Source organism: Giraffa tippelskirchi, chromosome 5 (genome assembly GCF_054371585.1).
Source record: "Giraffa tippelskirchi isolate mGirTip1 chromosome 5, T2T-mGirTip1v1.2.pri, whole genome shotgun sequence".
Classification (NCBI taxonomy): Eukaryota; Metazoa; Chordata; class Mammalia; order Artiodactyla; family Giraffidae; genus Giraffa; species Giraffa tippelskirchi.
The window spans coordinates 79,792,331-79,815,267 of record NC_137279.1 but is presented as its reverse complement, the minus strand read 5'-3'; the positions used below and the strand labels follow the sequence as shown (position 1 = coordinate 79,815,267).

Here is a 22,937-nt window from a genome sequence, read left to right as displayed (position 1 = left end):
ATCGAAAAAGCAAGAGAGTTCCAGAAAAACATCTACTTCTGCTTTATTGACTATGCCAAAGCCTTTGACTGTGTGGATCAGAATAAACTGTGGAAAATTCTTCAAGAGATGGGAATACCAAACCACGTGACCTGCCTCTTGAGAAACCTGTATGCAGGTCAGGAAGCAACAGTTAGAACTGGACATGGAACAACAGACTGGTTCCAAATTGGGAAAGGAGTACGTCAAGGCTGTATATTGTCACCCTGCTTATTTAACTTATATGCAGAGTACATCATGAGAAATGCTGGACTGGATGAAGCACAAGCTGGAATCAAGATTGCCGGGAGAAATATCAATAACCTCAGATATGCAGATGACCCCACCCTTATGGCAGAAAGTGAAGAACTAAAAAGCCTCTTGATGAAAGTGAAAGAAGATAGTGAAAAAGTTGGCTTAAAACTCAACATTCAGAAAACTAAGATCATGGCATCCAGTCTCATCACTTCATGGCAAATAGATGGAGAAACAATGGAAACAGTGACAGACTTTATTTTGGGGGGCTCGAAAAATCACTGCAGATGGTGACTACAGCCATAATATTAAAAGCTGCTTGCTCCTTGCAAGAAAAGCTATGATAAACCTATACAGCATATTAAAAAGCAGAGACATCACCCTGCCAACAAAGATCCGTATAGCCAAAGCTACAGTTTCTCCAGTAGTCATGTCTGGATGTGAGAGTTGGACCATAAAGAAGGCTGAACACCAAAGAATTGATGCTTTCAAACTGTAGTGTCAGAGAAGGAGAAGACACTTGAGAGTCCCTTGGACTTCAAGGAAATCAAACAAGTCAATCCTAAAGGAAATCAGTCCTGAATATTCATTGGAAGGACTGGTGCTGAAGCTGAAGCTCCAATAATTTGGCCACCTGATGCGAAGAGTCACCTCTTTGAAAAAGACCCTGATGCTGTGAAAGACTGAGGGCAGCAGAAGAGGGTGATGGAGGAGATGGTTGGATGGCATTGTCAATTCAATGGACATGAGTTTCAGCAAACTTTGGGAGACAGTAAAGGACAAGGAAGCCTGCAGTTCATGGGGTCACAAAAAGTCACAAGACTGAACAACTGAACAGCAACAAACTTATTTGGCTGAGTTGGATCTTAGTTTTGGCACATGGGATCTTCACTGTGGCACACAGATTCTCTAGTTGTGGCACGAGGGCTTAGCTGCTCCACAGCATGTGGGTTCTTAGTTCCCCGACCATGGTTCCAGTTTGTGACCCCTTCATTGCAAGATGAATTCTTAATGACTGGACCACCAGGGAAGTCCCCTAGAATGAACTTTTTGGTCAACTCAGTACCAAGTGTGCCTTGCATAGTTTCCTTTTGAAACTTTCTCCATAATGTATTCAAACTTTGGCTGCCCTGTTCCCTATACAGAGAGTATTTACCTGTAGCTTTCCTTGTCAAGCTTAGGAAAGGTCTATGTAAAGTAGAAGCTGATTCATGTCAATGTATGGCAAAAACTATTACAATATTGTAAAGTAATTAGTCCCCAACTAAAATAAATAAATTTATTAAAAAAATAAAATAAAATAAAATAAAAAGTAGAAGCTGATATACTGAGGAAGGGCTTCAGTGCGAAGTTCTCCAGGTATGGCTTCTGTCAGACAGATGCCATTCCTTTCTGCACCTTTGGGGAAGGTCAATTTTCTACTTCTCAGCACTTTGCCAGATAAATGACATGCTAACTGTATTTATATGGCCCAAACGAGTAAGAAAAACAAAGCTCAGAGCTTTGAAACAGCTTGAAACAGCTCAGAGCTCCCATTTAACTTTAATATTTTCTTAAATTATAAAAGGGAAACTGCTGAATTTAAAAGAAAGATTGTCAAGTCCTATTGGATTTTATGCCACCAGAAAGACAAATAGATAAGTGCAGATAAATGTTATATACTGAACGACTTGTATTAGAATTTTCCAAAAGGCTAAATCTAAAAAACATGAATTTCTTGAAGAGACTATAGCTATTATTGCAGACGATATTTGCACAGATCTGCATAACAAGGTAGAGATTATTTCGTGGTTGCCTTGCTTCCCTCTTATTTTTATTTCCTCTATAAACTATCCTATCACACATTATCTAAGTCATGCATTCCCAAAGTCTGGGTGGCCGTTACTGTCTGTAGACCAAATAAATGATGTTGCACACATATGTGAACTATTATTTTTCAATAATAAATTCTTCACAATAAATATGCTATTGTGGTCAATAAAATTTGAATTCATCTTTTACACTGTTATTGATTCACATGAGCTCTCTGTAATTAAGCATTTTCTTTTTTCCATCTGAAGTGATACCAAAAGCATAAGCCCTTGCTGACATTTATATGAATAACATCTGAAGGTGCTTACATCTACCTTAGCAGGAAAAGTCTCAAGAAGCCTTTCTGGAACATCCCATCCCCACAATGACCCTGATCACCCTTTATATCTAGTTCTTTAATATTATCTTTTCAGGCATGCCTGTCTTAGCAAAAATTTTTATTTTAGGTGAGTATGCTTTCCCTTGCAGATGGATTATAAATTCTTCCTCAGTTTCCCCTTTGAATTCCCAACAGTACTTTGAATGTGGGATTTTATATCCCCCCTACTCATAGTAATATCCATTTTGATCTGATATTCAATAGAAAGAACATGTTTTTCAGAATCTTAACTAAACCTCAGTTTGAATTTCATGTGACTACGCGCTATCTCCTAACTCTGTGAGCCTCAATTTCTCCAAAAAGATCAAAAGAGTGGAATTAACCAACTTCATTTGATTACCAAAGAGAATATATGAAGTAACATGCGTGAAAGCAGCTAGTAGAGTGACTGTCAGGAGATAAACTTAAAAAATGTTTAAGAAAGCTACCCCTTCAAATTTTAATTAAAACCAAAGAGGTTTCATTTGACCACTAAGTGAATAAAAGAGAGGAGAGAAAGGCTGTTGAGAAAGACTGAAAAATGGAAACACGTCTGACTCCACTAGGGGCTCAGGGCTCACAGCTCAGTCAGCAGGAAAGCACTCAGCCAAGAACTCAGCTGCTTGGTAACCACTAAGGCAGGGGCTCCAGCTGAGTCAGGCAGGCTCTCAGGAACCCAGGTGACCAGCTGACTGAAAAACTTGCAATTTTAATTTACCTACATCTGTGGTGAGGGGAACTGATATTCCAGGCCACAACCCCTTCCCTGAAAGAGCAAATCTCATCTTTTAAAGCTAAAGATAGAATCAGGATGGCTGGGAGGGTCTGAAAATGTCTAATTAGAAGAGGAAATGGCAACCCACTCCAGTATTCTTGCCTGGAGAATCCCAGGGACGGCGGAGCCCGGTGGTCTGCCATCTATGGGGTCGCACAGAGTCGGACACGACTGAAGCGACTTAGCTGCTTAGCAGCAGATAATAATCAAACTCAGTTACTACCCCAATATTTTACAAGCGTGGTTCTCAAGGAGGGGTAATTTTGCCTTCATTTCCACTTCAAGGGATATCTGGCAATTTCTGGAGATGTCTTTGGTTGTCACATCTCAGGGGATGCTACTGGCATCTAAAGCCAAGGATGCTGCTAAACATCCCATAATGCACTGGGAAGCCTCCTGCTAACCCCCAACAAAGAATTATCCAGCCCAGTATGTCAGTAGTGCTGAGGGTAAGAAAGCCTGTTCTGTAGGAGTAACTGGGTTCATTCTACTTGTTCCTATGTACACTAAACGAACAGATCAAGAAAAATAAAATGACTCCCTTCATAAACAAACTTACATACATGCTCCAAGAAGACAAGAGACAGAAGCTATGCTGAGAATAAGGCTGAGTTGATTACTTCTGTCACAAGATAACTAATGATTACTATGCTAATTGGTTTTACCCTTTATTATTTGTTTTACTCATTATCTTCATAGAACCCAGCAAACTGAGCTTATAATGCTAAAACTGAGATTATGGCTTAAAATGGTATTCCTTCTGAATATATTTTTCTGATGACCATATCTGAGACAGATGCCATAATATAAAGCCCTGAGGAATAGGGCAGGTCCCTTCCCTCCCTTACCACACTGCCACTTGTTCCGAGACACTCCTAACTCCCCCCTTCTCATTCCTCCCTCAGCTACCTCGAAAAAATGTTTACTGCATACCTCTACTTTGCAGCTGGACATAGCACCGAGAAAGATGCCAAAATCTCTCCTCTCCTGGAGCTTACATTCAGGGAACAAGCGACACAGCAAACAAATAAATAATAAATAGTAGAAATTTCCAGTTATAATCTTAATAAATACTAGGGATGTAATGTCTAACATAATAAGTATAGTTAACATGGCCATATGTTATATATGAAAATTGTCAAGAGTAAATTCTGAGTTCTCAGCACAAGGAAAAAAATTGTTCTATTTCTTTAATTTTGAATCTGATGATGGACATTCACTAAACTTATTGTGATAATCATTTCATGATGCATGCAAGTCAAATCATTATGCTGTACACCTTAAACTTGTACTGTGCTGTATGTCAATTATATCTCAATGAATCTGGAAAAATATGAAAAGAAAAAAATAACTTGATAAAAAACAAATAAATATATAAAAAAAAATACACAAAATAATTTCAAAGAGTGGTGGGTGCTATAAGGATAAGTAAAATGGAGTAACGGTGAGCTGGGAGTAAGGAGTCAGCAAAGTCTCTCCAAAGAGCTAAGATTTGAGCAGAGACCAAAAAATGATGCAAGGGAATTTCAGGCCACGGGAAGAGCCCTTGCAAAGGCCCTGAGCCAGAATGAGCTTGGGATGCTTGAGGAATAGCAAGGAAGCTGGAGAAGAGTGAGGGAAGAAGCAGACTGTGGAAATGGCAAGGGGCCAGATTACACAGGGCACTGTGGGTTGTGGTAAGGAGTGTGGATGAGATTCCATGTGGGAACAGGGGCCCCTGGAATGATGCATCTGACTCATGTTTTAGAAGGGTTATTCTGCTGCTGGGTGAAGAACGGACTGTAGGGCCCATGCATGGAGACAGAGACACCAGTCTGAGGCTGCTGCTATATCCCTAGTGACAGATAAAGGCTTGGACCAAGGTTGCGGTAACAAGTGTCAAGAAGGGATCAGGTTCACTCATCTCCAACATTGGAGAGCTGAAAGAGGCTTTGGAAGTAACTCATTCTAATGTGTTATTTTACAGATGATGGATTGGAAGGCCCAGAGAGGTGAAGTGACTTTCTCATAGTCATATACATAACTGTTGACAAACCCAAGTTTCCTGACTACATCTCTGCCCTTTCCTGGCCATCCCCAGGCCTTGTCGGGGAATGCAGAATACATGTAGGAATAGGAACCCTCTAGAATGCAGTCCCAATCAAGTCTAAAATAAATGACTATCTTTGCTGAGGGCAAAGTCACTAATGAATCCAATGGGCCCTTCCTTGTGGTCTCTCCAGCATCTGACACTTTCAACAACTTTCATTTTTTTCCTGAGACTTTCTCTTCGTCTCCCTTGATCCAGCTCCCTTCTGCCTCTCCCCGCTTTGTTTCCTACCAGTTTTACATCTACCTGTAATCATTCTGCACTCTAAGTGTTACAGTTTCCCAAGATATTGTCTGGGAGGCACTACTTCTTCCTTTCTCATCTACCAAGGAAATTAACTCTTTACTTCCCTTTAATCTCTTCCACTTGCTCTGCAGTTGCCCCTGAGTTTCTTGTGCAGAGTCATCCTTTTCCTCCTCTGAGTTCATGTGACTTCATGGATGTGACATCACTGATGCCTTATCAAGAGCATCTTCCAACTCCCTCTGACCCAATCAGTTTCTGAGACATAAAGGGATTGTTGCTGGGAGAAACACAACTTCCCCCTCTACTGGATTTGAATCTGCAGCTTCCCCTAGCCATCATGAGGAGAGAGCATGAGACAGGGAAGATAAGAAAAAAAGTCCTGATGAATCATTTGAACTCTGAATCCATGCATAAAGTCAAATACACGCTACAGATTTTTAGTGACATGAGCCAATAACTTTCTTTTTTGCTTTTGCCAATTTGAACTGGATTTTCTACCACTTTCAAAAGAAGAGTCCTGTTTGATACCTCATCTCTCCCTCTCCCTCTTTCTATATGTTCCCTCTCTGTACTCACCAAAACAAGGATGACTCCAAAATCTCCATCTATAGCCTAGACAACTCTTGGGGGCTCCAGATTCATTTCTACCCAGTAGATGTTTTCTCCCATATGTCACACCCAGGAACCTAATATAACATATGCAAAACAGAATTCATCATCTCTGCTTCTATCATCTCAATATGCTATACTTTAGGTTTTTCTCTACTCTAGAAAAAACATCACCACCCACCAGAATCACTCAGGACAGAAATCTAGGACATCCTAGACTACTCTTGTCAGATAATCCTGATGGGACTAAGGCATGATTGACACTTTCTATGTGACCTTGGGCAGATTAATGGATATATCTGAGCTTTGGATATCCATACTGAATGGCTAGGATTCAGTGAGAGAATGTATGTAAAGCAATTAATGCTGGTGGGCTCCATTCCTTATAGACATTTAGTGTACCACTAATTCCTAACTCAAAACTTCATCTGCACTGCCAATACCAGAGATCAGAGCCTCATCATCTTTTCCCTGAATGACAACCAGATGTTTCTATCTCACCTTCTTGTTTTTAACCTCATCCCTACTCCAATTTGTCCTCCCCACTGCTGCAAGGCTGAACACCCACTACGCAAACCTGGTCATGACATACCATCCTCTGGCATCTGCAGAATCTTTTCACTTGCAGGAGCCTACACTTCAGCTATATTGAACAAATCACAGTTGTCTAAGTATGCGCTTCTCTCTCCACCGCCATGACTTTGCACATGACAATGGTTCCATTGTCTAGAATGCCCTTTCTCTCTCCCACTGAGAGAAGAGCTCATCCTTAAGATTTGGTGGGGAAAAAAAAAGTCACTATAAAAGTGAAAGGAAATAGACATGCTACATTAGCTAAAGAGGCTCACCAGCAAACCTTGACCTTCAACCTTGATCTCAACCTCACTGGTGTCAGAAAGAAAAGACACTGAAGAAAAATAAAAGATACAATAATTTTCAATCATTTTAGATGAAAAATGCAAAGAAAAATGGAGAGGAAAGAGAGAATTTACGAAAATTTAATTTTGAGATAGAAGAAGGCTTCCTAAATGACAGAAAACTTGAAGCCACAGAGAAAAGTCTTATAGCCTTAACCACATAAAATTGGAGAAGGAAATGGCAACCCACTCCAGTATTCTTGCCTGGAAAAAAATCCCATGGACAGAGGAGCCTGGTAGGCTACAGTCCATGGGGTCACAAAGAGTCAGGCACGACTGAGCGACCAATACTAACTCATAAACATTAAATAACCAAAGGTACAATAAGCAAACCTGGGAAGACCAAAAAGGCAAGATACTTGATTTATTAACAGAAAAGGATTAGCATTTAAAAAGACCCTCACAAATTGATGAAATCACCAACAATTCAATGGAAAAATTGTTAAGGGATTTGAAGAAGTATAAATCCATTAAGTTTTGGTGTGTTTTTTAAGAGTAGACTTAGAAGAATCTATCAGCATTTAAAATGCACAACTTTGATATGGAATGGTCTCCAAGATATACATTAAATTTTTAAAATTCTATAAGCAGAATGGGATATTTAGTATGCTACTATAATAATGTTTTTAGAGGAAGAAAATTGAAAATAAAATTGAACATTTTATTTACCTATAAATGCATGTGTATAGAAGAACACACAAAAAGTGGCAAAATGAGTTGTACTAAAAAAGGAAAATAGTGGGCTAGCATAGAAGGGAGGTATTACCATTTATAGCCTTTGAACACTAACTACGCCTTATGTATACATCTATCTCCAAACAAGTAAACCTAAGTAATTAAATAAACTCAATCTCTTTTTCTGCATAATCCCCAGATCCCAATAAACAAAAGGAATTCTGCTTAAATAAATGTTTAAAATATACATTTCCTTTGACCCATCAACTTCACTTCTAAGAAAAACTTTTATCCAGAAATACTCTACAAACACAGACTTATGTATAAGCATGTTCACTATCAGTTCAGTCACTCAGTCATGTCCGATTCTTCACGACCCCATGGACTGCAGCACGCCAGGCTTCCCTGTCCATCACCAACTCCCAGAGTCCACACAAACCCATGTCCATCGAGACAGTGATGCCATCCAACCATCTCATCCTCTGTCACCCCCTTCTCCTCCTGCCTTCAATCTTTCCCAGCCTCAGGGTCTTTTTAAGTGAGTCAGCTCCTTGCATCAGGTGGCCAAAGTATCGGAGTTTCAGCTTCAGCATCAGTCCTTCCAATGAACATTTGGGGTTGATTTCCTTTAGGATGGACTGGTTGGATCTCCTTGCAGTCCAAGGGACTCTCAAGAGTCTTCAACACCACAGTTCAAAAGTATCAATTCTTCTTCTAACAAAGCACACAGCTTTATTTATAGTCCAACTCTCACATCCATACATGACTACTTCAAAAACTATAGATTTGACTAGACAGACGTTTGTTGGCAAAGTAATGTCTCTGCATTTTAATACACTGTCTAGGTTGGTTATAGCTTTTCTTCCAAGTAGTGAGAGTCTTTTAATTTCATGGCTGCAGTCACCATCTGCAGTGATTCTGGAACCCCCAAAATAAAGACTCACGGTTTCCTTTGTATCCCCATCTATTTGCCATGAAGAGATGGGACGGGATGCCATGATCTGTTTTTTCTGAATGCTGAATTTCAAGCTAACTTTTTCACTCTCCTCTTTCACTTTCATCAAGAGGCTGTTTAGTTCTTCTTCACTTTCTGCCATAAGGGTGGTGTCATCTGCATATCTGAGGCTATTTCTCCTGGCAATCTTGATTCCAGTTTGTGCTTCATCCAACCCGGCATTTCGCATGATGTATTCTGCACAGAAGTTAAATAAGCAGGGTGACAAGATACAGCCTTGATGTACTCCTTTCCTGATTTGGAACCAGCCTGTTGCTCCATGTCCAGTTCTAACTATTGCGTCTTGACCTACATACAGATTTCTCAGGAGGCAGGTCAGGTCTGGTATTCCCATCTCTTTAAGAATTTTCCACAGTTTGTTGTGACCCACACAGTCAAAGGCTTTCGCATAGTCAATAAAGCAGAAGTAGATGCTTTTCTGGAACTCTCTTGTTTTTTCTATGATCCAACAGATGTTGGCAATTTGATCTCTGGTTCCTCTGCCTTTTCTAAATCCAGCTTGAACATCTGGAAGTTCATGGTTCAAGTACTGTTGAAGTCTGGCTTGGAGAATTTTGAGGATTACTTTGCTAGCGTGTGAGATGAGTACAACTGTGATATAGTTTGAACATTCTTTGGCATTTCCTTTCTTTGGGATTGGAATGAAAACTGACCTTTTCCAGTCCTGTGGACACTGCTGAGTTTTCCAATTTTGCTGGCATATTGAGTACAGCACTTTCACACCATCATCTTTTAGGATTTGAAATAGCTCTACCAGAATTCCATCAACTCCACTAGCTTTGTTCCTAGTGATGCTTCCTTAGGCCCACTTGATTTCGCATTCCAGGGTGTCTGGTGCTAGGTGAGTGGTCATACCATTGTGGTTATCTGTGTCATGAAGATCTTTTTGTGATGTGAAGATATGGGTCATGAAGACCAAAATGTGGTCCACTGGAGAAGGGACTGAAATGGCAAACCAATTCGGTATTCTTGCCTTGAGAACCCCATGAACAGTACGAAAAGGCAAAAAGATATGATACTGAAAGATGAACTCCCCAGGTCAGTAGGTGCCCAATATGCTACTGGAGAAGAGTGGAGAAATAACTCCAGAAAGAATAAAGAGACAGAGCCAAAGCAAAAACAATGCCCAGTTGTGGATGTGACTGGTGATGGAAGTAAAGTCTGATGCTGTAAAGAACAATATTGCATAGGACAGAATGATCTCTGTTCTTTTCCAAGGCAAACCATTCAATATGTTCACTATAGCACTGATAATAGATGAAGCTGGAAAACAATCTCAAAGCCCCTCAATAGGAAAATGTTTAAATGAATTCTGGTGAACCTATACTATAAAATACTATGTAGCCATTAAAAAGAATGAAGTATATCTATGTTATTGACATTAGAAAACATCCAAGTGTGATTATTAAGTCAAAAAATTAAGTCATGGAGCATATAATTATATATGATCCCTATTTATGTATTTTTAAAGGCATATCCAATATACTAAGGTTGGTCCTAAAGTTGGAAATGCAAATAGTACTTTATCATGTTTTATAATATAATATCAATAAAGTATATATTATGCATTCATATTCACCTCTGTTTCCAGATTTGTTAAACTGGCTAACAAAAACCAGTTGGAAGTATTCTCTTGGTGCAGGGCTAGAATCACAGAAGAGATTAGTACTAGTACTGGCTGAATGAATGAAGTATTGAGTCATAAAGTCAATCCTTACTCCAAACTCCAGGTAGCACTATCTCCAACTTTGTTGATGTTTGTTGCTTTCAAAGAAAAACAGCAAGAAAACATCACTTCTGCCCTCCAGTTACGCTTTATTGCATCTCAGAATGACAGCAAGTACTTCCTAAGGTTGCAAGCTGGCAGTCTGCAGGCTACAGCGAGCCCACACACATGATTTGGTTGCCCAGCATACTGTGAAAACTATTTGGAATTAGTTGCCAATTTTAAAAACATGGAGCTTTCTTCCTTAAAAATTTGCAACTTTCCACTGCTGCCCCCCCACCCCAATTCAGATTAAGCAAAGTGCTAGAAAGAACCTTTTCACACCTGCTCCTACCTTTTTACAGAAGGTATGCTCTACACACAGCCCCCACATAGCCATTCTGCACTCAGGCTTCCTGACTGGTCCCAGCAGAGTTTACAGTACAGAACTGTACCTCCTTTGGGTGGCATTTAGATCAGTTCCAGTTCACCCCATTCTATCTTTCACAGAACCCAAGCAACGAACCCCAACTCTGTGATCACATGGCCAGGCCTCATTTCTGACTCCTCCTGCACAGGACTGCAACACAAAGAAAATGATTTGATTACTTGAGGCTTGGACTTAGTTTCTAAATGCCAAGCAGGCCTCCTTGTAAAAAGTTCCTATTCCTCCCATCAGGGTGGTGGAGCTGTAGGGCAAGGAAAATCCTGAGTTCAAGGATCCACCTGTATTGGAGCCCATGTGAAAAGTACTGCCAAGAGAAACACTCAGCAGGTAAAGGAACAGGATAAATGCCCACCAAACCAAACAAAAGGGGAAGAGAGAGGGAATCTACCTGAAAAAGAATTCAGAATAATGATAGTGAAAATGATCCAAAATCTTGAAAACAAAATGGAGTTACAGATAAATAGCCTGGAGACAAGGATTGAGAAGATGCAAGAAATGTTTAACAAGAACCTAGAAGAAATAAAAAAGAGTCAATATATAATGAATAATGCAATAAATGAGATCAAAAACACTCTGGAGGGAACCAACAATAGAATAACGGAGGCAGAAGATAGGATAAGTGAGGTAGAAGATAGAATGGTAGAAATAAGTGATGCAGAGAGGAAAAAAGAAAAAAGAATTATAAGAAATGAGGACAACCTCAGAGATCTCTGAGAATGTTAAACACCCCAACATTCGAATCGTAGGAGTCCCAGAAGAAGAAGACAAAAAGAAAGGCCATGAGAAAATACTCAAGAAGATAATAGTTGAAAACTTCCCTAAAATGGGGAAGGAAATAGTCACCCAAGTCCAAAAAACGCAGAGAGTCCCAAACAGGATAAACTCAAGGCGAGACACCCCAAGACACATATTAATCAAATTAACAAAGATCAAACACAAAGAACAAATATTAAAAACAGCAAGGGAAAAACAACAAATAACACACTAGGGGATTCCTATAAAGATAACAGCCGATCTTTCAATAGAAACTCTTCAGGCTAAAATGAATGGCAGGACATACTTAAAGTGATGAAAGAGAAAAACCTACAAACCAGACTACTGTTCCCAGCAAGGATCTCATTCAAACATGAAGGAGAAACCAAAAGCTTTAAAGACAGGCAAAAGCTGAGACAATTCAGCGCCACCAAACCAGCTCTCTAACAAATGCTAAAGAATCTTCTCTAGACAGGAAACACAGAAAGGGTGTATAAACTCAAACCCAAAACAACAAAGTAAATGGCAACGGGATCATACTTATCAATAATTACCTTAAATGTAAATGGGTTGAATGCCCCAACCAAAAGACAAAGACTGGCTGAATGGATACAAAAACAAGACCCCTATATATGTTGTCTACAAGAGACACACCTCAAAACAAGGGACACATACAGACTGAAAGTGAAGGACTGGAAAAAGATATAACACCCAATAGAGAACAAAAGAAAACAGAAGTCACAATACTCATATCTGATAAAATAGACTTTAAAATAAAGGCTGTGAAAAGAGACAAAGAAGGATAATACATAATGATCAAAGGATCAATCCAAGAAGAAGATATAACAATTATAAATATATATGCACCCAACATAGGAGCACCACAATATGTAAGGCAAATGCTAACAAGTATGAAAGGGGAAATTAATAATAACACAATAATAGTGCGAGACTTTAATATCTCACTCACACCAATGGATAGATCAACTAAACAGAAAATCAACAAGGAAACACAAACTTTAAGTGATACAATGGACTAGTTAGACCTAATTGATATCTATAGGATATTTCACCCCAAAACAAAGAATTTCACCTTTTTCTCAAGTGCACATGGAACCTTCTCCAGGATAGATCACATCCTGGGCCATAAATCTAGTCTTGGTAAATTCAAAAAAGCTGAAATCATTCCAAGCATCTTTTCTGTCCACAATGCAGTAAGATTAGATGTCAATTATAGGAGAAAAACTATTAAAAATTCCAACATACAGAGGCTGAACAACACGTTGCTGAATAACCAACAAATAACAAAAGAAATAAAAATACGCATAGAAACGAATGAAAATGAAAACACAACAACCCAAAACCTATGGGACACGGTAAAGCCAGTACTAAAGGGAAGGTTCATAGCAATACAGGCTTACCTCAAGAAACAAGAAAAAAGACAAATAAATAACCTAATTCTACACCTAAAGCAACTAGAAAAAGAAGAAATGAAGAACCCCAGGGTTAGTAGAAGGGAAGAAATCTTAAAAATTAGGGCAGAAATAAATGCAAAAGAAATAAGAGACCATAGCAAAAATCAACAAACCTAAAAGCTGCTTCTTTGAGAAGATAAATAAAATTGACAAACCATTAGTCAGACTCATCAAGAAACAAAGGGAGAAGAATCAAATCAACAAAACTAGAATGAAAATGGAGAAATCACAACAGACAACACAGAAATACAAAGGATCATAAGAGACTACTATCAGCAACTATATGCCAATAAAATGGACAACTTGGAAGAAATGGACAAATTCTTAGAAAAGTACAACTTTCCAAAACTGAACCAGGAAGAAATAGAAAATCTTAACAGACCCATCACAAGCATGGAAATCGAAACTGTAATCAGAAATCTTCCAGCAAACAAAAGCCCGGGACCAAACGGCTTCACAGCTGAATTCTACCAAAAATTTAGAGAAGAGCTAACACCTATCCTACTCAAACTCTTCCAGAGGAACGTAACTTCCAAACTCATTCTATGAGGCCACCATCAACCTAATACCAAAACCAGACAAAGATGCCACAAAAAAGAAAACTACAGGCCAATATCACTGATGAACATAGATGCAAAAATCCTTAATAAAACTCTAGCAAACGGAATCCAACAACATATTAAAAAGATCATACATCATGACCAAGTGGGCTTTATCCCAGGGATGCAAGGATTCTTCAATATCCGCAAATCAATCAACGTAATACACCACATTAACAAACTGAAAGATAAAAACCATGTGATTATCTCAGCAGATGCAGAGAAAGCCTTTGACAAAATTCAGCATCCATTTATGATAAAAATCCTCCAGAAAGCAGGAATAAAAGGAACATACCTCAACATAATAAAAGCTATATATGACACTCACTCACTCCAGTCGCTCAGTTGTTTCCAACTATTTGTGACCCCATGAACCGCAGCACGCCAGACCTCCCTGTCCTTCACTAACACCCTAAGTCCACCCAAACCCATGTCCATTGAGTCGGTGATGCCATCCAACCATCTCATCCTCTGTCATCCCCTTTTCCTCCTGCCCTCAATCTTTCCCAGCATCAGGGTCTTTTCAAATGAGTCACCTCTTTGCATCAGGTGGCCAAAGTATTGGAGTTTCAGCTTCAACATCAGTCTTATCAATGAACACCCAGGACTGATCTCCTTTAGGATAGACTGGTTCAATCTCCTTGCAGTCCAAGGGACTCTCAAGAGTCTTCTCCAACACCACAGTTCAAAAGCATCAATTCTTTGGCGCTCAGCTTTCTTTATAGTCCAACTCTCACATCCATACATGACCACTGGAAAAACCATAGCCTTGACTAGACAGACCTTTGTTGACAAAGTAATGTCTCTGCTTTTCAACATGCTGTCTAGGTTGGTCATAACTTTCCTTCCAAGGGGTAAGCGTCTTTTAATTTCATGGCTGCAGTCACCATCTGCAGTGATTTTGGAGCCCAGAAAAATAAAGTCAGCCATTGTTTCCACTGTTTCCCCATCTATTGCCATGAAGTGACAAACCCAGAGCAAACATTATCCTAAATGGTGAAAAACTGAAAGCATTTCCCCTAAAGTCAGGAACAAGACAAGGGTGCCCACTCTTCCCGCTACTATTCAACATAGTTTTGGAAGTTTTGGCCACAGGAATCAGAGTAGAAAAAGAAATAAAAGGAATCCAGATTGGAAAAGAAGAAGTAAAACTCTCACTGTTTGCAGATGACATGATCCTCTACATAGAAAACCCTAAAGACTCCACCAGAAAATTACTAGAGCTAATCAATGAATATAGTAAAGTTGCATGATATAATATTAACACACAGAAATCCCTTGCATTCATATACACTAACAATGAGAAAACAGAAAGAGAAAGTAAGGAAACAATTCCATTCACCATTGCAACAAAAAGAATAAAATACTTAGGAATATATCTACCTAAAGAAACAAAAGACTTATGTATAGAAAACTATAAAACACTGATGAAAGAAATCAAAGAGGACACAAATAGATGGAGAAATATACCATGTCCATGGATTGGAAGAATCAATATAGTGAAAATGAGTATACTACCCAAAGCAATCTATAGATTCAATGCAATCCCTATCAAGCCGCCGCTGCTGCTGCTAACTCGTGTCAGTCATGTCCGACTCTGTGCGACCCCATAGATGGCAGCCCACCGGGCTCCTCCATCCCTGGGATTCTCCAGGCAAGAACATTGGAGTGGGTTGCCATTTCCTTCTCCAATGCATGAAAGTGAAAAGTGAAAGTGAAGTCACTCAGTCATGTCCGACTCTTAGCGACTCCATGGACTGCAGCCCACCAGGCTCCTCCGTCCATGGGATTTTCCAGGCAACAGTACTGGAGTGGGTTGCCAGTGCCTTCTACCCTATCAAGCTACCAATGGTAGTTTTCACAGAACTAGAACAAATAATTTCACAATTTGTATGGAAATACAAAAAACCTCGAATAGCCAAAGCAATCTTGAGAAAGAAGAATGGAACTGGAGGAATCGACATGCCTGACTTCACGCTCTACTACAAAGCTACAGTCATCAAGACAGTACGGTACTAGCACAAAGACAGAAATATACATCAATGGAACAAAATAGAAAGCCCAGAGATAAATCCACACACATGTGGACACCTTATCTTTGACAAAGGTGGAAAGAATATACAATGGAGAAAAGACAATCTCTTTAACAAGTGGTGCTGGGAAAACTGGTCAACCACTTGCAAAAGAATGAAATTAGAACACTTTCTAACACCATACACAAAAATAAATCCAAAATGGATTAAAGATCTAAACATAAGACCAGAAACTATAAAACTCCGAGAGGAAAACACAGGCAAAACACTCTCTGACATAAATCACAGCAGAATCCTCTATAACACACCTCCCAAAGTAATGGAAATAAAAGCAAAAATAAACAAATAGGACCTAATTAAACTTAAAAGCTTTTGCACAATGAAGGAAACTATAAGCAAGGTGAAAACACAGCCTTCAGAATGGGAGGAAGTAATAGCAAACGAAGCAACTGACAAAGAATTAATCTAAAAAAAATACAAGCAACTCCTGCAGCTCAATTCCAGAAAAATAAATGACCCAATCAAAAAATGGGCCAAAGAACTAAACAGACATTTCTCCAAAGAAGACATACAGATGGCTAACAAACACATGGAAACATGCTCAACATCACTCATTATCAGAGAAGTGCAAATCAAAACCACTATAAGGTACCATTTCACGCCAGTCAGAATGGCTGCTATCAAAAAGTCTACATAGGGTGTGGAGAAAAGGGAACCCTCTTACACTGTTGGTGGGAATGCAAACTAGTATAGCCACTATGGAGAACAGTGTGGAAATTCCTTAAAAAACTGGAAATAGAACTGCCATATGACCCAGCAAGCCCACTGCTGGGCATACACACTGAGGAAACCGGAATTGAAAGAGACACGTGTACCCCAATGTTCATTGTAGCACTGTTTATAATAGCCAGGACATGGAAGCAACCTAGATGTCCACCAGCAGATGAATGGATAAGTAAGCTGTGGTACATATACACAATGGAATATTACTCAGCCATTAAAAAGAATACATTTGAATCAGTTCTAATGAGGTGGATGAAACTGGAGCCTATTATACAGAGTGAAGTAAGCCAGAAAGAAAAACATCAATACAGTCTACTAACGGATATATATGGAATTTAGAAAGATAGTAACAATAACCCTATATGCAAGACAGCACAAGAGACACAGATGTATAGAATAGTCTTTTGGACTCTGTGGGAGAGGGCAAGGGTGGGGTGATTTGGGAGAATGGCATTGAAACATGTATATTATCATATGTGAAATGGATCTCCAGTCCAGGTTCGATACATGAGACAAGGTGCTCGGGGCTGGTGCACTGGGATGACCCAGAGGGATGGGATGGGGACGGAGGTGGGAGGGGGGTTCTGGATGGGGAACACATGTACACCGGTGGCTGATTCATGTCAATGTATGGCAAAACCAATACAATACTGTAAAGTAATTAGCCTCCAATTAAAATGAATAAATTTATTTTAAAATAAATAAATAAGAATTTTTTCATAAAGCGAAAAAAAAAAAAAAGAAAGAAAGAAAAGTACTGCCAAGGCAAAAGACCTGAGTACAATCTTGGCTCCTTACTTGCTGAGCAGAGTACTTTTCTTGAATCTCAATTTCCTCACCTGTTCAGTTCAGTTCAGTCGCTCAGTCGTGTCCGACTCTTTGCGACCCCATGAATTGCAGCACGCCAGGCATCTCTGTCCATCACCAACTCCTGGAGTCTACCCAAACCCATGTTTATCGAGTCGGTGATGCCATCCAACCATCTCATCCTCTGTCGTCCCCTTCTCCTCCCACCCCCAATCCTACCCAGCATTAGGGTCTTTTCCAATGAGTCAACTCTTCGCATGAGGTGGCCAAAGTATTGAAGTTTCAGCTTCAACATCAGACCTTCCAATGAACACCCAGGATTGATCTCTTTTAGGATGGATAGATTGGATCTCCTTGCAATCCAAGGGACTCTCAAGAGTCTTCTCCAATACCACAGCTCAAAAGCATCAATTCTGCGGCGCTCAGCTTTCTTCACCGTCCAACTCTCACATCCATACATGAGCACTGGAAAAACCATAGCCTTGACTAGACGGACTTGTGTTGGCAAAGTAATGTCTCTGCTTTTAAATATGCCATCTAGGTTGGCCATAACCTTCCTTCCAAGGAGTAAGCGTCTCTTAATTTCATGGCTGCAGTCACCATCAGCAGTGATTCTGGAGCCCAAAAAAATAAAGACTGACACTGTTTCCACTGTTTCCCCATCTATTTCCCATGGAGTGATGGGACCAGATGGTATGATCTTAGTTTTCTGAACGTTGAGCTTTAAGTCAACTTTTTCACTCTCCTCCTTCACCTTCATCAAGAGGCTCTTTAGTTCTTCTTCACTCTCTGCCATAAGGGTGGTGTCATCTGCATATCTGAGGTTATTGATATTTCTCCCGGCAATTTTGATTCCAGCTTGTGTTTCTTCCAGCCCAGCGTTTCTCATGATGTACTCTGCATATAAGTTAAATAAGCAGGGTGACAATATACAGCCTTGACGTACTCCTTTTCCTATTTGGAACCAGTCTGTTGTTCCATGTCCAGTTCTAACTGTTGCTTCCTGACCTGCATACAGGTTTCTCAACAGACAGGTCAGATGGTCTGGTATTCCCATCTCTTTCAGAATTTTCCACAGTTTATTGTGATCCACACAGTCAAAGGCTTTGGCATAGTCAATAAAGCAGAAATAGATGTTTTTCTGGAACTCTCTTGCTTTTTCGATGATCCAGCAGATATGGGCAATTTGATCTCTGGTTCCTCTGCCTTTTCTAAAACCAGCTTGAACATCTGGAAGTTCACAGTTCACGTATTGCTGAAGCCTGGCTTGGAGAATTTTGAGCATTACTTTACTAGCATGTGAGATGAGTGCAATTGTGCGGTAGTTTTGAGCATTCTTTGGCATTGCCTTTCTTTGGGATTGGAACGAAAACTGACCTTTTCCAGTCCTGTGGCCACTGCTGAGTTTTCCAAATTTGCTGGCATATCGAGTGCAGCACTTTCACAGCATCACCTTTGAGGATTTGAAATAGCTCAACTGGAATTCCATCACCTCCACTAGCTTTGTTCGTAGTGATGCTTTCCAAGGCCCACTTGACTTCACATTCCAGGATGTCTGGCTCTAGGTGAGTGATCACACCATCGTGATTATCTGGGTCATGAAGATCTTTTTTGTACAGTTCTTCTGTGTATTCTTGCCATCTCTTCTTAATATCTTCTGCTTCTGTTAGGTCCATACCATTTCTGTCCTTTATCGAGCCTATCTTTGCATGAAATGTTCCTTTGGTATCTCTAATTTTCTTGAAGAGCTCTCTAGTCTTTCCCAATCTGTTGTTTTCCTCTATTTCTTTGCACTGATCGCTGAGGAAGGCTTTCTTATCTCTCCTTGCTATTCTTTGGAACTCTGCATTGAGATGGGAATATCTTTCCTTTTCTCCTTTGCTTTTTGCTTCTCTTCTCTTCCCAGCTATCTGTAAGGCCTCCTCAGACAGCCATTTTGCTTTCTTGCATTTCTTTTCCATGGGGATTTTCTTGATCCCTGTCTCCTGTACAATGTCACTAACCTCTGTCCATAGTTCGTCAGGCACTCTGTCTATCAGGTCTAGTCCCTTAAATCTATTTGTCACTTCCACTGTATGCTCATAAGGGATTTGATCTAGGTCATACCTGAATGGTCTAGTGGTTTTCCCTACTTTCTTCAATTTAAGTCTGAATTTGGCAATAAGCAGTTCATGATCTGAGCCACAGTCTGCTCCTGGTCTTGTTTTTGCTGACTGTATAGAGCTTCTCCATCTTTGGCTGCAAAGAATATAATCAATCTGATTTCGGTGTTGACCATCTGGTGATGTCCACGTGTAGAGTCTTCTCTTGTGTTGTTGGAATAGGGTGTTTGCTATTACCAGTGCGTTCTCGTGGCAAAACTCTATTAGCCTTTGCCCTGCTTCATTCTGTACTCCAAGGCCAAACTTGCCTGTTACGCCAGGTGTTTCTTGACTTCCTACTTTTGCATTCCAGTCCCCTATAATGAAAAGGACATCTTTTTTGGGTGTTAGTTCTAGGAGGTCTTGTAGGTCTTCATAGAACCGTTCAACTTCAGCTTCTTCAGCATTACTGGTCGGGGCATAGACTTGGATTACCGTGATATTGAATGGTTTGCCTTGGAAACAAACAGAGATCATTCTGTCGTTTTTGAGATTGCATCCAAGTACTGCATTTCAGACTCTTTTGTTGACCATGATGGCTACTCCATTTCTTCTAAGGGATTCTTGCCCACAGTAGTAGATATAATGGTCATCTGAGTTAAATTCACCCATTCCAGTCCATCTTAGTTCGCTGATTCCTAGAATGTCGACGTTCACTCTTGCCATCTCCTGTTTGACCACTTCCAGTTTGCCTTGATTCATGGACCTAACATTCCACCTCACCTGTAAAAGCTGCTAATAACACTTCAGAGGGCTGTTACATGAATGAAATTTAAAGTGTGTATTAAAGTGCTTGGAAGCATCTTAGAAGTATAAAATGAGTGTAAACTAAGACAGGAAAAGAGAGGCACTGTGGAAGAAGTGACTGAAATGGGTGGTTGAATCCCAGTTAAAAAGAGAGTTGGATGAAGAGCTCCTGTCTGTGCGATCTGAGGTACTTCCCACCACCTCTCTCTGCTGGGGGCCTGGGAAATGCCTTTCCTCACCTATCTCCATGGCCAGGAGGGATTATGAGGGAAAGCCATCTAATATTTTTCGATGCAATAGCTCTTCAAAACTCATTTCTGCGTCCAGGTCACAGGTGGAAAAGAGGCAGGGCTGAGTCTCTGTTGGCTGGATGGGCAGGGGGCACAGTGATGCTCACTCCACCACCACCACCCTGAGCCTCCCCCTCAAACACTAATGCTACCATTAATTCAACTGGATACATCAAGGAACCAAAGTCCTTTCCCTCCAAAACCATACCACCTTCACAGGGAGGAGGTGCTTTCAGGGCTCGTGAAAGCACTGACAAAACGGTTGAAAGGTACAATAAAAAAAACAAAACCAGTCTCAAAGATGTGAGATAAACTGATAACAACGCACGGCTGTGTGTTTACGAGAGCAGACCCCAGGGCATCACAGTTATTCATTAGACATTCTTATCCCACATGCCTTTGTCAAAACGTTTGGGCCAGGGCTAAGCTCTGGCCCAGGAGGAGGGCCAAGTACCCCCAAACTAACCGAATCTCTGCTGGCAGACCTGAGGAGCAGAGACGCCTACCTGGCAGCACCAAGGTGGGCCGGGCGACTTCTGGGCGCACCTTCCGCCCAGCTCAGAGCCCCGACTGAGAGGATGTAGCTCACCTGGTCCTCACGGATTTCGGCTGAGGGTCGAGCCCGCTTTGCCCCACACACCAGTCCCGGAGGGGAACTTGAAGCCCCTTGGCCCCCGGGGGCACGGGGCAGCAGCGAAGTCCTCCCTTTCCGGGGGTCTGAGAAAGGGGCTTCCGGCAGCGAGGGAGAAGCCAGGCGGGCTAGTGGGAAGGGCCTCTCAGAAGCCCCTGGTCGCAGGAGAAGGGCGCGCCCTCAAGATCTTCCCACAAAGAGCCCCGGACCCCCGATGCAAAGCGGAGTGCGCGGGGGAGATAACTCCCTACCTCCAAGGGGCGCGGAGGAAAAAAAAAAGCGCCGTGGGGGCGGGGAGGTGTGGGGGAAGGGGGCGCGGAGACCCCGCCTGGCCTGCACCCCCGCGTCCTCCCTCACGGCACAAAGAACTCGGCCCCGCTCCATCCCTGCCAGCGCCCCGCTTCCCGCCCGCGCCCTGGCGGGTACTCACCCAGAGGCCGCCGCCGCGGCAGCTCAGGGCCGGGTCGGCCCGAGCCGCCTCCCCGCCTCCGTCGCCGCCGTTGCAGCAGCTTCCTTCCTCCCGGCGGAGCTCGGGGACCGGAGGTTTCGGGTTTCAGCCCGCGGAGCCCCGCTACGCTCCTCCCGCTGCCCCGCCACCAGCACGCGTACCCGGCCAGAGCACAGACCAAGTAACTTTGCGGCGTCTCTTCTCAGCCGTCCCGTGCCCCTCCGCCAGCGGCCCCCACCCCAAACTCCCCGCGTCCCGCACGGCCCCGCCCGGGCTCCGCGCGCCGCCACCCTTCCCCGCCCCGGCGCCGCCGCTTCCCATCCCTGACACCCCTTCCTTTCGCATCTGCCCTCCCTCCCGGCCACTTTGCCATTTCTTCCCACGGTAGGCCTCAGCTGCAGCTCTTTGTCTCGCCCCTACCCTCTCGGCCCGTAAACCTTTGTGGTCCCTCCTCGGGCCTTCCCTGAATCCAGCTCCTCCGTCCCAGTTCCAGCTGTTAGGACGTCGCCTTTGCCATTCTCTCTGCATTGCACTTATACTTTCGGATTCTTCCCGTAGGCTCCGCACAGTCCCATTCTCCTCCTCCAGTCTCGCCGTGGACGACTCCTGGCATCGCCTTTCCTGCTCACCTTTCATTCATCCAGCCAACATGCCTAAGCATCTACCTGGTGCCAGGCACTGTCCCGTACCCTGGGAATATCACAGTGAATCCACCCGCGAAACCAGCCTTTGAGGATCCCACAACTCCTGAGAGTGGGAGGATGAATGTAAACACATCTTTTCAAGGCTACTCTCTACCTCTGAGCCAAGGCCAGGGAGCAGTAATTACAATTCACAGACCAGGGCGCTGCCGGTTTAGGGGACAAAACAGTTTCTTCTCATATGTGGTTCCCCCGCCCCTCCTCAGTTCCCATGTTCTGTAGCATCCCTAGCCTCATGCGTTTTCTGTGCAGCAGTCTTAATAAAAGGACGAAAAGTTGAAGCATACAATAAAACTGCTTTAAAAATGAAGGTAGAGAAGGAAGAAAGAAACGAAAGGGAGAGGAAAGGGGTAGCAAATGAATCAGGTAAGACGTTATAAAGCCCAGTTCACCAAACTCCAGGAAAAACTGATGCTATACCCAGAACAGGATTCAAATAACTCTGAAATCCATCCACTTTGATAAATGTATTAGTTATTCCCTTGTCTACAAGTTGGCACTGTGGGAGCTGCTTCCTTATTAATATTAGGCCACTGAGTTGCCGTTTTAGAATGATAATTTACTATCTAGCACCTGCCAAACACCCAGCTTGTCTTCAGGGACAAAG

At 41.8% G+C, this 22,937-nt stretch overlaps 1 protein-coding gene across 11 annotated transcripts in view; it reads right to left on the bottom strand.

The window, feature by feature from the left end:
- GPR161 (G protein-coupled receptor 161) overlaps positions 1-22,384 on the bottom strand; it is a 77,822-nt gene extending 55,438 nt beyond the window's left edge. For 10 of the 11 annotated variants that reach the window (XR_014053378.1, XR_014053377.1, XR_014053376.1 and 7 more), the window contains exon 1: positions 21,612-21,677. The gene's annotated coding sequence lies outside the window, so the exon portion shown is untranslated. Of the gene's footprint in view, positions 1-21,611; positions 21,678-22,258 lie in introns of those variants that run through there. The other variant, XM_081489216.1, reaches the window with a different exon arrangement.
- Between the last annotated feature and the right edge of the window lie 553 nt (positions 22,385-22,937).